Raw genomic sequence first — 15,710 nt, forward strand, 5'->3', positions numbered from 1 at the left:
AAGATTTGGCTTCCCCACCCTTTAAATCCCAAGAACAACTTGGCTCAGATAATTCTATTTTACAAATTAACACTTTTATAGGTTATAAACACATATCTAAGGGCAAGACTTTGCTACACATTTTTATAGACCCTTCTGAACCTCATTGCCTATAAACAATTATTTCCAAGCTGCTCTGGAGGTCAAAAACAGCATCTACAGTTGGTATAGGCTTTCTAAAATTTTAAAGAGTCAGTGGGCACTACTTTATAGCTTGGTCTGGTTTGGACTTGGAAAACACACAAGATGGCGTCTTCAGTCTGCTACAAGACACACTGAATGTCATGCTTTGGTTAGTTATTTCTTTTTTTTTTTTTTAATATTTATTTATTTTTGAAAGAGAGGGAGAGAGAGACAGAGAGAGAGAGAGAAGGAGAGAGAGGGATGGGCAGAGAGAGAATCCCAAGCAGGCTCTGTGCACAGAGAGCTCATGACATGAGCCAAAATCAAAAGTCAGACACTTAACCGACTGAGCCACCCAGGAACCCCTGGTTAGTTATTTCTGTGCTAAAAAGAAGATACATCGGTGGGATCTTCATTAGCAGGATCTGGGCCAGCTTTCTACTCTGTAATGGTAATGTTAATCTTGGTTTACACATATGAGTTGCCTGATATAACTTCTGTTTATATTTCATTTTTTTTGGATTCCTATAACCAATGGCAGATAAAATTAATGGCAGATAAAATTAATTAGTCAGGCTTAAGGTTTCTAGTATCTTTGTTTCTTCTGTCACCCCCCACCCCAACACACACACAAATGAAACCTTTGTTTCTCACACATTTGGAATAGTAGTCTACTCCCTAGAGCTACTAAATGTGTTCATCTAGGTTTCAACTTGCAAAGTCTATTTTAATTTTTTTCATATGTAAGAAACACTGGTCAAGGTATGTTAGGGAATTTCTATTCTAGCTAACACCTTATATTTCCTATATTTATTATATCATAACTTAGATATTATAAGGTTATTATAAGATATTAGAGATAACGCCTTATATCATAACTCCAGCAATACACGTGACTTTCAACATAGGTTTCAAAAATGGGCTGTCCTGTGTTTGGAAAGAAAGAGCAGATAGCCACATTAAAAACTAAATCCCAACAAAACAAAACAACAAACTAAATGCCAGAGAGTAAAGAATGACCATATTTAAAGCATGCAATCTATGGAATATAACAGCAACTCCTCCCTCTCCCTCACATGGAACTAACAACATTTCCCCATATCAAGTGACTCGTTTTGAACCTCATTTTAATTTTTCAAGACTTGACCCATTCATTGGACACAAATGCTGATGTCTGCCATCTAGTGGCAAAAATCAGAATTGGCAGCCTAATTTTTCTAGAAAACAGTCTCTATATATGCATATATACATGCATATATATACACATATATTTTTTTGAGGAAAAATTCAATCTAAGCTCTAAGCTTAAAAGACAGAGGAAAAGTCAAACCTAGGAAGGTCACACATCTAAGTGACCATGCTACTGTAATACCCATATCTCTCTGACTTTGACATCAAGTTAAGGAAGGCCTGTGTAAAACCCCTTGGGATCCTATGGAGTCTATGGATTGCTATGGATCCCATGGATTTTCACAAAAACAGAAATTTCATGAAACTTCTAGATCTTATGTCTAGATCCTATGGATTTTCACAAAAACAGAAGTTTCATGAAAGCAGCATCTTGTCCTGTTTATTTCTCTCTTTATCTCTGGCACCTAGAACAGTGCCTGAAACAATTTAGGAACGTGATAAATTTAATGAGCTAGTGAATGGCAGTCGAGGAACTGGAAACAGATCAGAACAGAGTGATTGATAATTTTGTTTAATTGTCTTAGAAATTAATATAATAGTTTAAATTTGTGAAGTACTATGAAATGTATTACATACGCTTTTTAAAACTTATTTATTTCTAGATGATCTAGACGGAATGACCTTTAATCAATGAGCAAAATGAATCTATGCTTAGTCTATGAATATTTACAATAATTGAATTATTAGGCACATAGGTAGCAGTTCTAGACTATACCGTCTCACTTTCCTGACATTATCTTCTTCATATCAATAATGCATATGGTATACTTTCTCAGAAAGGTAATCCTTAAATATAGCATTAAATACATGCAAATATATGGTCTGCGTATAATAGCTCCATAATATAAATCAAGAAACAAAGAAAAAAATCGTCGAGGACTTCCTGTATTCGAGATCAGAACTTCTGTTTTAATACCACCTATGAACACATATCCGTATTTTTTAAATACAACAATATATTTAGATACAGTGGAGGACATTTGATGGAAACAGTTTCATCTTATTTCTACACCTGAGATCTCAGTCCTTGCTCAATTGTGTTTAAATTCCAGTGGAAAAGAGAACTCCACCCTTCCTCACAGCCTGAGAAACACCCTAAACTGAATATGACTCATCTTACCAGAGAGAACAGCCTAAGATAATGTACCCCTTGCCAACCAGGCTACTCAGAATCTACACAGAAAAAAAAAAAAAAAAAAAAAAAAGAAAGAAAGAAAATGTTTCTTTCTCAATTTCTTTCTATGTCTGTCTCCCTCCTGTTCGCTGTTAATCCTGACTAGTGGGTCTTAAAATTGAGCAAGCGTTAAGTATCCTTCAAGGCATTTATTTGAAATGCAGACTGACAGAACCTGATTCGGCTGGTCTGGTTTCAATCCCCAAGAATGCATTTTTAACAACCACCCCCAGAGAATTCTGGGGCACTCAATCCTGGGCTACGTATGGCTTTAGAAACATCACCATTTCTAAACCTGTCCGGTGGTTACAAGAATCCCCATGAGAAGCCGCTACTTAGGACGCTCGACCAATAATGACTACTTCAAAAGTACAATCAGCATTGGCCGGTGAGAGGAGCCACATCTGGAGGTGGTTCTCTGAAAGGATTATACCTCTCAAAATGTTAGGGTCACCCGCGTAACCATTATATCTACACAGACAACCCTCCAAGCAAGTGACACTCTGGGTCTGGCCTGGGATAATTCTATTATGTTCTGTATGACACTCATCAAGAACTGGTTACTGTTTATAAACATGTCAGCTATTTTGTCATTATTAAGATGCACTGAAAACTGGTAAACCTGAGATTTAATTCAAGCCCCCCCTCCCCGCCCCGCAAGGGGAAAGGTAAGAGGGTATTCACTCAACAACAAGTACATAACGAGAGTCTATTATGTGCCAAGCTCTGTTTTTGGCCCATGGGAGATGTTGGCGAGGAAAACGTAACATAAAAATCTCTGCCCATACAGGGACAGATTTCGAGAGCTTCTCATTTGGACTTTACAGCGTAAAGTCCTAGGCATCGAAAAATAAATAATGGTGGCTCCTGATGACACACGGAAAATCTAAAGGAAAAGACAGTTACTCACATAACTTATTCTAGCGCAAACATGTGGCAAATGGGATAGCGGGCATGGGACTAATACACTAAAGGGGCATGGGGACTGAAAAGGTGACTTTTGTCTGGGGAGGCAGGCCTCTAGCATCTGTGGGTCTGCTAACAGTCAGAGCAGGAGTAGAATGTCAGGAAGCATGGGGGGGTCTCTACAGAAACCCGGAGGGAGGAGAATGCGGGCCAGTGAGAGGGTTCCCTAGCAGGTTGACATGGATCTAAGAGCCGCAGCAGAGGGAGGCAAGGAAGACCGTATGGACAGTTGTGTAGAGCCAAATGTGAATGACTTTGACCTCATTACAGAACAGGGAAAAGCCAAAGCAGAATGAAAGCAGGGAGCCACGTTCGAGGCCATGGGCACCGTGTGAGGGGGAGATGGGAAAGGCAGTGGGAAGGGGAGGGAAGGAATGGATGAGACAGCTCAAGAAAATCTGTTAGGATGTGGAGACTGCATGTGCAGAGTGAGGGTATAAAGGAAATACAGTGGCAAAAGGTCTGAGATCCTAGGGGGACTGATGCAATCAGCTAATATAGGAAAACCAGGCAGAATGGTATATTTCGGAGAAAGGTGATGGGTTCCAATGCCCAAACAGGACGTGAGAGGTGCCCGGTGGATATCCTTTGTGGAAATGTCCAGCAGAGTGCCAGAAATGGATGTCCCGCACTCAAGGGAACGGACCTGGGTCTGCTGTCACCGAAGCCCTAAGTGCAGCTGAGATCTCCAGGGGCGAAAAGACACACAGACAGCAGGTGGGATGACTCTTCCCTGGGAGAACCGAGAAACCCTGATGTGCAGCCCAAAGATCCAGGCTTGTTAAGTTTGTGTCCTTGGGTGAATCACTCAAAGTCTTGGGACCTCATTTTCCTCAAATAGAAGAGATACGATCTAGAAGTGTTCTTCATATAATTTCACAAACTCAGACCACAGCAGCCTCGTACATGTCTAAGCATCAGCCCCTTATTGTCTGGCATTCTGCTTTTAGGTTTTTTCTTCATGAGACATAGCCAGCTTCAATGACAACTGTAGGTTCCCCCTACATACTCCACCTGACCCACTACCCAGGCAAAACGAACTTCCAGAATTCTACCGCAAAACTGATTTTTCAAAAATTGACAAATAACGGTCACAGTAACAAACATTCGTCGTTATTAAGAGCTGTCTCTCCAAAATCCTTACAGGAATTTTGATTTAGACTTCTACAGGAATTTTCTTTTCAATCAATGTCTTACATTGTGCATTCATTTATTGGCATTCTAAAACATAGCTCGTATGACTTTGTGGGGTTTTTTTTTTTTGCCCTTCCTCTCTCTAAATTGTACTTTTGTTAAATATACGACATGATTTTATTAAATCTTTGTTAAAGAATTTCTGGGGGAAAAAAGATTTTCTGGGCTTTTTTACTCCAAGATTACATTCATTCATGAAACAAAAGCTAATATACATTATATGTGTGTCTTCAATAAATATATCCACATTCAGATTTCAACATGAATCATCCGCTTTCCACAGATCTAAAGTATGTGAAAGATTAGGGGCGCCTGGGTGGCTCAGTCAGCTAAGCGTTTGACTTCAGTTCAGGTCATGATCTCATGGTTGGTGAGATCTAGCCCAGCGTCACATCATGCTCTCTGCTGTCAGCCAGGAGCCCGCTTCAGATCCTCTCTCTCCATCTCTCTCTACCCCTCCCCTACCTGCACGCACGTTCCCTCTGTCTCTCAAAAACTAAAAAATAAACTTAAAAAAACTATTAAAATATAAAGCATGTGACAGTTTAAATTTCAATATGAAATTCAACATTCTGAAAGTACAGGGCATCAAACATGAGTGGTCACTACATCACCACCAGTCTATGGTCCAACATCAGCCTGAAGGGACGTGAACAGCTTGTGCCCTCTGGGGCAGTATTATGTCTTACTCTCGTAAATCCTAAGTGTCTAATCCTGGGGGCAGAGAAAGTGCTGAATAAAGACATGCTTAACTGATCAGAATTTCAAAGCAAACATATTTCTATACCACTGGGCCATCTTAAGTGGATTGATTTTTATGCAGCGAAATCAGTAGATCTTTTGGAATACATTGCAGATTTAAAAAAAACAGGGAGAGGTAGATTTACATTTAAAGTCAGGTCACAAAAATCTATTATTATCTCAGTTTTGTATAAAATAAACGTGACGATGTATATAGAAAAATATCAAGGGATTGGGGCACCTGGCTGGCTCAATCAGTAGAGCACATGACTCTTGATCTCGGGGGTCATGAGTTCAAGCCCCACGTTGGGTGCAGAGCTTGCTTTAAAAAAATATTAAAGGATTTTGCATCAAATTGTTAACCATGGTTTTTTAGGGAATATTAGGTCACGGTGAACTTTTTGGTTTTACTTTTGACGTCATATACATTGTTGTAATGCTTGATTTTTAGTGTAATCCCTATTACTTACATAATGAGAAAGCAACAAATACAGTATATTTACAGTTTATAGGTTGATGAGTATACTGAGCATTTGGAGGAAGACTCCATGCAGGGTACTTTAGGACAATAAAGGACAAATGAGACATGGTGTCCTTAAAGGACTTCACACTCCAGTATTTGAAATAATTTACACACACACACACACACACACACACACACGCACGAGTAAATGTGACCGGTGATGACACTGAATGTCTGATAAAGTACTAAAAGATGAATTCATGGTAAGAAATGTCAGTTCAAGCAATCCTTGACAAACTGCTAAAATCCAAGCCCATGAGGATGTGGAAGAAAGGGCATTTTGTGCAGCACTGAGAACACATGAAAGTCAGGGAAATGGCAGAGCGTATACACAACAGCAAGTGCCAAGGGTACCGTGAGAGGCGACCTTGAGACTTGGGATTGAATTTAAAATGTAAATCCAAGCTATGGAACAAGTGGAATGCTAGTTGAATGCTGATAGAATACATTTAATTGTCATTCAATAATAATAGAAGGGGATGTCAAAGAAGTTTTGTGAGGATAGGAGAAAACAACGATCAGATTGGGTCTTCAATAAAAGTGATCTGTATAAAATGGATGAGAAGAAGAGGGCACAGTCATCTGGGAGGCCCAGAGACTGGATGAACGAGGTGACTCGAATCAGCATTCGCATCACCTGAGCTAGTTAGAACTGCAGATTCTCAGGCCCCAGCCCAGACCTCCCGAATCAGAGTCTGCCTTCTACCAAGATCTCTATGTGATCTGAATGCACAATAAAGTTGGAAAAGCAATAAATCAAGGTGCTGGTGATAGGGAAGAAAAGAAGCCAAGAGGTTTGAGCTATTACTTGGTTGAATTATTACAATTTGGCATCTGACTAAATGTGGGAGGCAATGGAAGGGAATAAATCAAGATTACTCAGACATTTTGAGTTGTACGATGGCCATGCTATTTATAGAAATAGGAAACCGAAGAGGAGCAGGATGAGGAGGAAACAGATGAAGGCTGTGCTGCCCGGCAAACTCATGGAAACACTCCTTCCAGAAGCCAAGCTGGGCGTGGAGACCATGAATGGGTGTGCTCCACACTGGAGGCATTGGAAGCCATGAAAACAAGTGCAGTTACCAAGGGAGGAGGGGGCGAGGAAGGCATGGGGGTCAACAGAAGAGAAATTCTTAGAGAGTCTCACTCCGCTCAGGAGATGGGGTAGGGAAGCTGGGAGAAGGCAGAGGAACCACAAGAGAGAGAGAGCCAGGGAAATACGATGCTTTGAATATAAAGAGAGGTACAGGTGTTGCTAAGAGACTAAAGGGGACACCTGGGGAAGGGCTACTTGTTTTATGACTAAGAGGTCAGGGGTGACTTTTGGTAGTGGTTTTACTCCTGGTGAGGAGGGAAGCTAGAGAGCAAAAGGTTAGGGTCGGAGGGTAGTGAAATTGGGGGTGGAGGGAGGTGGCACTGAGCACGAATGAAAAGATTAAGAACGAAAATGAAAATTCTGAAGGGGCATAAGAGACCAGGTTGAATGAACTTTAAACTGTTGAACTTTAAAGATTTGCTTATGGGGCGCCTGGGTGGCGCAGTCGGTTAAGCGTCCGACTTCAGCCAGGTCACGATCTCACGGTCCGTGAGTTCGAGCCCCGCATCAGGCTCTGGGCTGATGGCTCAGAGTCTGGAGCCTGTTTCCGATTCTGTGTCTCCCTCTCTCTCTGCTCCTCCCCCGTTCATGCTCTGTCTCTCTCTGTCCCAAAAATAAATAAACGTTGAAAAAAAAAATTAAAAAAAAAAAAAAAAAGATTTGCTTATGGAAAAAAGATCAGAAGTATTCTCATCATAATTCTCAGAATTATTAGGAGGGCAAACAGTAAGAATTAGATTTTTGGCTCAACGTAAGGAGAATCTGCTCAGGGCTCTCTGAAAATGGAAAAGGCCACCTTGTATACATTCATTTCTCAGAGTTCACAGATCGCACAATTCAACAGGGAATCACAAAGTAGAATGTGGTTCATCACTGACATCTGTAGCTGGTTGAATGGTGTCCTCTCAAAATATACGTCCACATCCTAATTTCCGAAACCTGTAAATACTACTTTATGTGGTAAAAGGTATGATAACATTAAGGCTTTCAGAAGGAGGAGCTTATCCTGGATTTTCTGGGTGGGCCCTAAATGCAATCACATGTATCCCTGTAAGACAGGAACACAGAGGAGGAGGAACACAGAAAAAGAGGTGCCGATGTGACCACAGAGGCAGAGACTAGAGGCAGTCAGAAGTCAAGGAATGTAGACAGCCATCAGAGGCTGTGGGTGACAAGGAAGGATTCTCCCCTGGAGGCTTTGGAAGGACTGTGCACCTGCCCACACTTTGATTTTAGACTTCTGCTCTCCAGAATTATGAGAGGAAACATTTATTTTGTTTTAAGCCATAGCAAATCAATACGACACCTGACATCACCTTCCAACTCTTAGATTTCTGGAGCTGCTCTCAACACATGCAGATCATAAACTCTTGGAAGGCACAGCCCTGGACTCACCCTCTTGTGAATCCAAAGAAGGATGTCTGTGGTACCCGGCACATTAGATAACACTGAACACTGTCAGGGAGAATTACCACAGAGATGTACACCCACACGTGTAAGCGGAACACAGAGATGGATACACAGACACACAGAGAGACAATAGACAGATGACAGATAGATAGATAGACGGATAGATAGACAGACAGACAAAGCGACAGGGAAGGAGAAAGGCAGATGGATAGACTCATTCTACTCAAGCAAGCAAATTAAAATTTATTTATACTCTCATGAAGTTAACTTCATAAATACTACCTGGGTTATCCTCGAATGCCACATTTACTATTCAAGATAGAGGGTACAACCAGAATTTGGAGGAAGGACATGAGGCTTATAGTTGCTTAGACAAGTTTTCTTACTATTACATGAACTAAAGGGTTTAAAATAATTTATCACAAGGAAAACAGAATGATAGCTGCATTCAAGGAAAGTTGAGAGAGGCTGGCTGAGGATTTGGGGGTGAGGAGGGAAGAAAGGAGGACTTCATATGAAGGGACACTGTGGCAATTCCAGTTTTCCCAAATGTCTCCCTTCTGACAAGGTAATGCACATGGCACATGTCATTATCATGTGAGGAGTCACCGGCAAACTAGACAGGAGGATCTCTGCATCCATTTCATGTATGAGAACTTCTTTTCAGTGCAGATAATGTGAGGGATTTGCACATGAGAGAAGTTGTGCTTTTAGACTATGTTGAACTGAAAAAATTGAAAATAACAAAAAAATCACTGTGTTCAACACTTCTCAATGAATACACATATATATAAATAGATACACAGACACATAGAACCCAGTAATATTTGAAATTTATGTGGATTCTTGGATTCTGCAAAATGCAACTGGATTGGGCCCCACGGGAGGTTAAGAGCCGGCAAGATGAAACTCCAAATGGCCATCGGCAAGAAGTGGTTCTTAGTTGAGTAGTAACGGGGTCTCTCTCCAGACTTGGTTCCGTGGGCAAGTCCAGAGCAAATATCACTACTCTAAAGTGAGAAGTTGAAAAAAAAATGGACAAAGGCCGTCCATAGGTCCCTTTCCCTAAAGCTTACTGGCAGGATATTTTGGTGTGAATCTAATTCCATGGCCATAGCTACCTGTGATAAATTAAAAGGCCTCAGCGGAAGAACACCTCACAACCATAAACGCATGGTCCGTTACAGCCTGCTGGCGGTATTTTACTTTGGCTTGATCTTACCTGAATTTTATCTGCACAGCAGTAGTGGGAGGATATCCTGCCTGACCCAGGATGTCTATACTAGCTCTACTTCCTGCAGTAGAGGTGACTGAAGGTAGAATATGTCAGGGCTCAGCTGGTGTGCCAGATTTCAAGGGAACACTGGGGACAGGAAATAAGCTAGGGCTAGGCCAGAACAAATGACCTAATGAAGAATTAATTCTGTAGTGGATAGTCAGCAACTCAAATTACAGTGGCCAGGAGGAGTGTGGAGAACTGAGATTTGATCCTGCCAACAATGACACACAAGGAGAATTTATTTGTCAGGTCGGAACTTGGCAGCACGACTCTTCAGGCAGAAAGGATACACTGTCAGGAGGGTGACTGTGCCTTAGGCCTAGGGGTTTGTCCACTTTAGGGTTGCATCAGAGACTAAGAAGAGAAAGAATGCAGTCTTGCTCCTGGAGAAAAGTTCTTGGCAAGGGTGAGGCTAACTGCCAAGGTCATAGCTAAAGCCCTTCCAGGCAAGCCTGTAGGACTAAAACTGCAAACATGAGAAAAGCCTAGCCTTGGAAAATATGAGAAGAGTAAGAGAAACTGAGGCTAGCTTGGCATGGGAAACACTAGAGCTCACTAGGGTTAGGGCCAGTGAGCCTCACACTCCCTTCTCTGCAGTGCACTGGTTGAAGAGTCCAGAAGCCCAGTCTCCCAGTGTCACACAATGCAGGGCCGGGGAAGGCAAGAGCTCAAAGCCCACATGCATCAGCCAGCTACTGTTTGTCTAATCGTATTCCCCCATTTCCCCCCCATCGTTGTTTCTCCTCAAAGTGTTCACATTCTAGCTGGCTTCAGGATGAACTGGCACAGTTGGTGAGAAGAAGATGGCAGGAGCTCAAATATTCCTTCTGTTGGCCTGCCATCACCACTGGTGGATCCCGGGGCTCTGTCAATGTGGGGAGCTACAGCCTCGGCAGAGAGAAGTCAAAGAAGGTGCATGCCAGCCAGAGGACTTAGCCTTCAGGAGTGCATGAGCAGGACGTTTCAACAGGTGGGAGAGCAGAAGTGCCAGCCGGAAGGGGAGAGCCCGCCAGAGGCCAGGGAGTCTACAAGCCGCCAAAACTTCCGGACAGAAGGGAACGCAAGTGCAGCCAGCTACTTAGCCAGAGGGGAACCTGTACTCTGGCTCTCCGGGCTCCACATCAAATAATATTAAGGGTCCAAATCGTGCGCCACATTTAATAGTGCTTTAGAGATTGTTCGAAAAGCACTTCCACAAAAGTCATGGCTATGGATGGCCAAAAACATTCTGCAACGTAGACAGGAAGACTGCTATCCCCTCCACTTGCACATTGGGAGAGAAATGCTGGGGGAGGGCACCCCATTTCCACTGTACGGCCCATTGTGATTCAATATTTCCAACAGCTTCACTGCAACAAAACTGTCTTCATTTCCTTATTTGATGACAGTGCTAATGCAGGTCTAAGTCGCCCAGGATATGCACTTTTTAGGGAACGGAGAAATCTAATGGAGCACATGGGATGTGGGATTACAACCAAAAGGGGATGCCTTTTGCAGCTGCACGGCCTTTCTGTGGCGTGCTGGTGGAGAGACAAGGGCCATAACTACTGATTTAGGATTCAGAGTCTTTAATTTGATCTGAACAAGAACCCCTTCCTTAATGTTGAAGATGGAGTCTTGTCAGACATGAGAAATTAACTTCCAATTTGACAGGTTTTGCCTCTTGTCAAATTCATTAGGTGATCTGTTCACCTTTCTCCCCTAAAATCAAAACTTTCCATCGAGGCTACAATTCTATCCCCCAGTTCTGTTCATACTGGCAACTAGGACAGGGATTCCACTGGACTAAATGAGATTGACAGGTTAAAAAAAAAAAATCCAGTGGACCATTTCATGGCCATCTAGGGAAGCACTGCCATCAAAAATTAAGCATAAGGCACATTTTATAATCCTGATTTTTTTTTTTTTAAATAACCGTGGTGGAGGCATTTGCTTAATTTTTTTTTTTATTGGAGCCATATAGGTCTTTTTGATATTCTCCTGTACGAAAAATGTATTTTTCAATTCACAAACATATTGCATAAAGTAAAACATTTCCAGTTACTCACTGATGCTTCAGAACCACAATGTGAGGATAATGCTATGGGTCATAATATATTATGACATAAAAGCAGGTTCCCTAAGTGAATGACAGGTGCATCTCTCAGCATACCCACCAGAGACTCCGTCTTCATATGATTCACCATTCATTCATCTCATGTCTGAAGTGCCACCAGACCACAGCTGTTCTCAATATAAACTTCCCTGCATTGCAAAGACCCAGTTCCTTAATAGTTACACTGACAATGTCCAGGCCATTTAGGAGTAGGCAAGTAATTCTTCCAATGCTAACAACTCTATTAGGCAAGAACAGTACGTGGGCTCAGGAAATGCTAGAGGAAATTTTAGGTACAAATATGAACAAAATTATTACTTTAGAATTTGCAAATACACAAGGGAATGTTGCTTTTAATTATATCACGGAAATTTCCTTCTATTCAGTGGACTGGTGGGGATGCAAGAAATTTTATATTATTGTGAATTTCATATATCCCCCCCACCCCCACCGCCAGGCTCATTTTCAACAGGTTGCTCTCAATTAAAGCTAAAGCACCATTAAAAGAAGTTCACGCTTTTACACACTGTAGCTTAAACGACACACTCTTTCTGCAAGGAAGTAAATCATTTGTCTTTATAAGGAGAAGAAAACGGGTGCATCCTAAAAAAACCCAGTATGCCTAAATAATCTTCAGAAATTGGTAATACTTTTGATGTGATATTTCCCTTTTTTCCCAAAAAGAAAAATGTACAATTCATACATTTCACTAAACTTTAATAGGAAGTTTCCTAAATAAGTTTAAATGTAGGTTTAATGCAAAACTACTCTTATAACACAATCAATCTTTCTCTATATGTTGACCAATTCCACACACGTTTTCCCTTTTCCCGAATTACACTTTCCTCTTACAATAATTTCCCATGCAGTAGATATATACATTGTCAAAGATTCTTTTCAAAATCTTTTTCTTTTCCTTTTTAAAATATTAAGTCTATTTGCATAAATATTTGCTATTATTTTTAAAAAATGGCATTTCAGTAGTACTATTTTCATTTTGGAAGTCAATGTTATTAGCAACCCCCCCCCCCAGCCTATAGAAACAGTCTAAATCAAACCTGCAATGTAATTAATTTTAAGTCAGCAATTTAAGCTAAAGGTATATTTCCATATGGAAACCCATTTAAAAATAACATGCTTTCTAATGCAACAATAGCTAATTATACATTAAGCTAATTGAGACAAGCTATGTAAACAAAATCTCAAATAGGCTATTCAGGGATAGGAGCGTATGATCTAAACCACAATTCTGTGGCATGTTGAATGCACACAGAAAAGGCAGGCATGTTCTATATACTGTTCGCAATACCAGCTCCCATAACAAGAGGGTGCACCCAACGCCATATCTATCCCACCACGTTTGGAACAGAAAGACCTCAGTTTTTTTTTTTTTTTTAATTAATACGTGACTACCACAATCTTGTCTATATGCTGGTATTTGTCCTAGGTTCACCTCTCCCCTTTCTTAAGTGTATATTCTTAGGCAGGGTCTCTTTCTTAAGTAAATACAGGGGCATTGTTTTAAACACAGGAAATAGTGCTGAATGTTTCATGCAATTTAATGATCTCACAATATAAAATTATTTGGGACCGCAAAATCAACAAATACATTTTTTTTTTTTGGAAAAAAAATTATTTTTCAAATAGTAACACAGAAAGACCCAAAATGGGGGATCAGGCTATCTGTTTTGTTGGGACTCAGAGGCCAAGAGAGGCATGAAAAGGTCTGTGCAAAACATATAGTGAAACAACCAGTGTCTTTAGCAACACAAACGCTTGTATACATACATTTACCTCCTAAGAAGAGCCATCCCGTTCAACATCGCAACACAGCCAGCCTGAGGACAGCATATCCTTACAGCCATCGGACAGGTTCAAATAACACTTGCAGACACATGAATGTTTGCATTCTTGTAATCTGTCCATATGGGTGCAATTCCCAAACCCCTGCTTCCTCTCCCACTTCCAACCTGCGTGCTAGGAGAGTCGCACACATGCACACGCACGCCGAACAGGATCACAATTCCAACACGCACAGCGCGAAAAAGACAAGTGCATTTTGCTGCACGAGTCAACTGTGCCCCCACCCCGCCCCCCACACCACCACGGTTTAAAAACACGCAGAAATTAACCCAGCTGTAAGGAGGCTGTTCTGGGGGAGGGTTCCAGAGAGGAGATCCGGTGCGGTCTAACGGCCACGGCTCCGCGAGTGTAGACTCTCTCTGGGTCAGTAAAGATGCGCACCGGGGCTACCCACCTTCGCCCAGGTGTTACACTAAGTGCCAAATTTGCCTCTTCGCCCCCTGAAATGCAATCCGAACAAGCCACCCTATTTCGAGGTTGGCGGGTGTCTGCTTTAGCTTTACCTAAAAGCGGTAGGAAATCATCTGAGGGAAGCCACACACGCACATCACACAGGCGCGCGCGCACGAGCACACACCAAGCCGAGTAGCTCCTCTTGTCCGGACTCTTGGTGCCTCAAATCCGGCATTCGGTGGAGAGAGGATGCAAGGCGAGAAGAGCCCAGTGGTGCGCCCCCGCTCTCTCCCGGCCACCGCTCCTGTTACTCCCGTCATTTCCCGGCACTTGCGGTGACCCCAGCATTCCCACCCTGGGTCCCAGGCTCCAACTCCGCACAATATCGCACTCTCTCTAGGTTCAAGTTTCCATCACCCACTCCCCTACTCCCCAAATCGACAGACCAGCTCTCTCCAGCGTCCCCAATACCCTGTTTGCATTCCCCAAAGCAAAGACATTTCCTACCCGGGCCGAAAACTTTTTCCTCCCTTGGCAACGCGATCAGGCAAGAAACCAGGTCAGCCGCTACCTCCACCCGCTTCGCCCAGCGCCCCGGTGGCGAGCACCGTCTTTTACCTGGTCGCTGCGCTCCAGGTGACCGTCCCACGCCGGCCGGCCGCGTCTCCTCGACTCACGGGGGTCGCCGGGTCCCCTGTCCTTTAGTCGCCTCCTGCTCGGCGCTCCGGGAGCGAGTGTCCTAGGACCGCACGCCCATGACCGGAGCCGCCCTTCGGTTCATCGCGCGTCTTTGCAGAAGCGAGGCTACCGCCGGCGATCTCACCAGCAGCGCGGGGATCCGGAGGCACCGACTTGCCCCGCGGTGTGCGCTCCCGGGTCCGAGAGCGCTCCGCCCGCGGGCAGCTGCGGCCGCGTCACATGCCGCCTCCAGGCAGCGGCCCGGCACCTGCCCAAGCGGCAGCGCTCTTGGCTCGGCACCGCCGCCCCCGCGCCTCGGGCGCCCGGCACGCTCCGGCCCTCTCTGTTCGCGTCTTTTTTTTCTCCCCTCTCTCTCTCTCTCCCTCTTCACTTTTCCCCCTCCTTCTTTCCGTCTCCTCCTTTATCTTGTATTCTGTCTTTCCAAAAGCAGACACAAGGCGCTCCAAGTGGAAGGAGGGTCTCTCCCTCCTCACGAACTCTTTCTCTGCCTGGTGGTGGCGGTCGTGGCTACTGCTCGCCGCTCCTCCTTCTCTTCCTCCCGCGCTCCTCCTCCTCCTCCTCCTTCCCCCAGGACGGCGAGCACGGGTGTAATGCACAAGCTGCCTGCCACAGACCCAAACCTGCCCGGCTTCTGAGCATGCCCAGTGGCTTTGCTGGCGCGCGCTCAGCTCCCGCGTGCGGGCTCCACGGGCTTTCTGCGCCTGGGGGCGGGGGAGCCCGGCGGCGGCGGGAGAGCCCCGCGGCCTCCGGGCTGGGCTCGCTGTGTCCACGCGTGTCCCCAACTCGGGCCCCCGGTGCTTCAAGGACAGATCTTGTGGGTCAGTGTTGCTGTGTTCTCTCCTGAGTCCATTTGCTCGGGCTGCTTGGAAGGATTGAGAGGAAGTGGATTCTTGGGCACAACTTACTGCCGAGAGAACCCCA

The 15,710-nt window shown here is 43.7% G+C and overlaps 1 protein-coding gene across 3 annotated transcripts in view; it reads right to left on the reverse strand.

Moving 5' to 3' along the window:
* Positions 1 to 15,358, reverse strand: part of CHRM3 (cholinergic receptor muscarinic 3) — a 524,164-nt gene extending 508,806 nt beyond the window's left edge. For all 3 annotated transcript variants that reach the window (XM_086679559.1, XM_086679557.1, XM_086679558.1), the window contains exon 1: positions 14,709 to 15,358. The gene's annotated coding sequence lies outside the window, so the exon portion shown is untranslated. The remainder of the gene's footprint in view (positions 1 to 14,708) is intronic.
* Between the last annotated feature and the right edge of the window lie 352 nt (positions 15,359 to 15,710).

Source organism: Puma concolor, chromosome D2 (assembly GCF_028749965.1).
Source record: "Puma concolor isolate L17-30 chromosome D2, mPumCon1.1.hap2, whole genome shotgun sequence".
NCBI classification, from domain to species: Eukaryota; Metazoa; Chordata; class Mammalia; order Carnivora; family Felidae; genus Puma; species Puma concolor.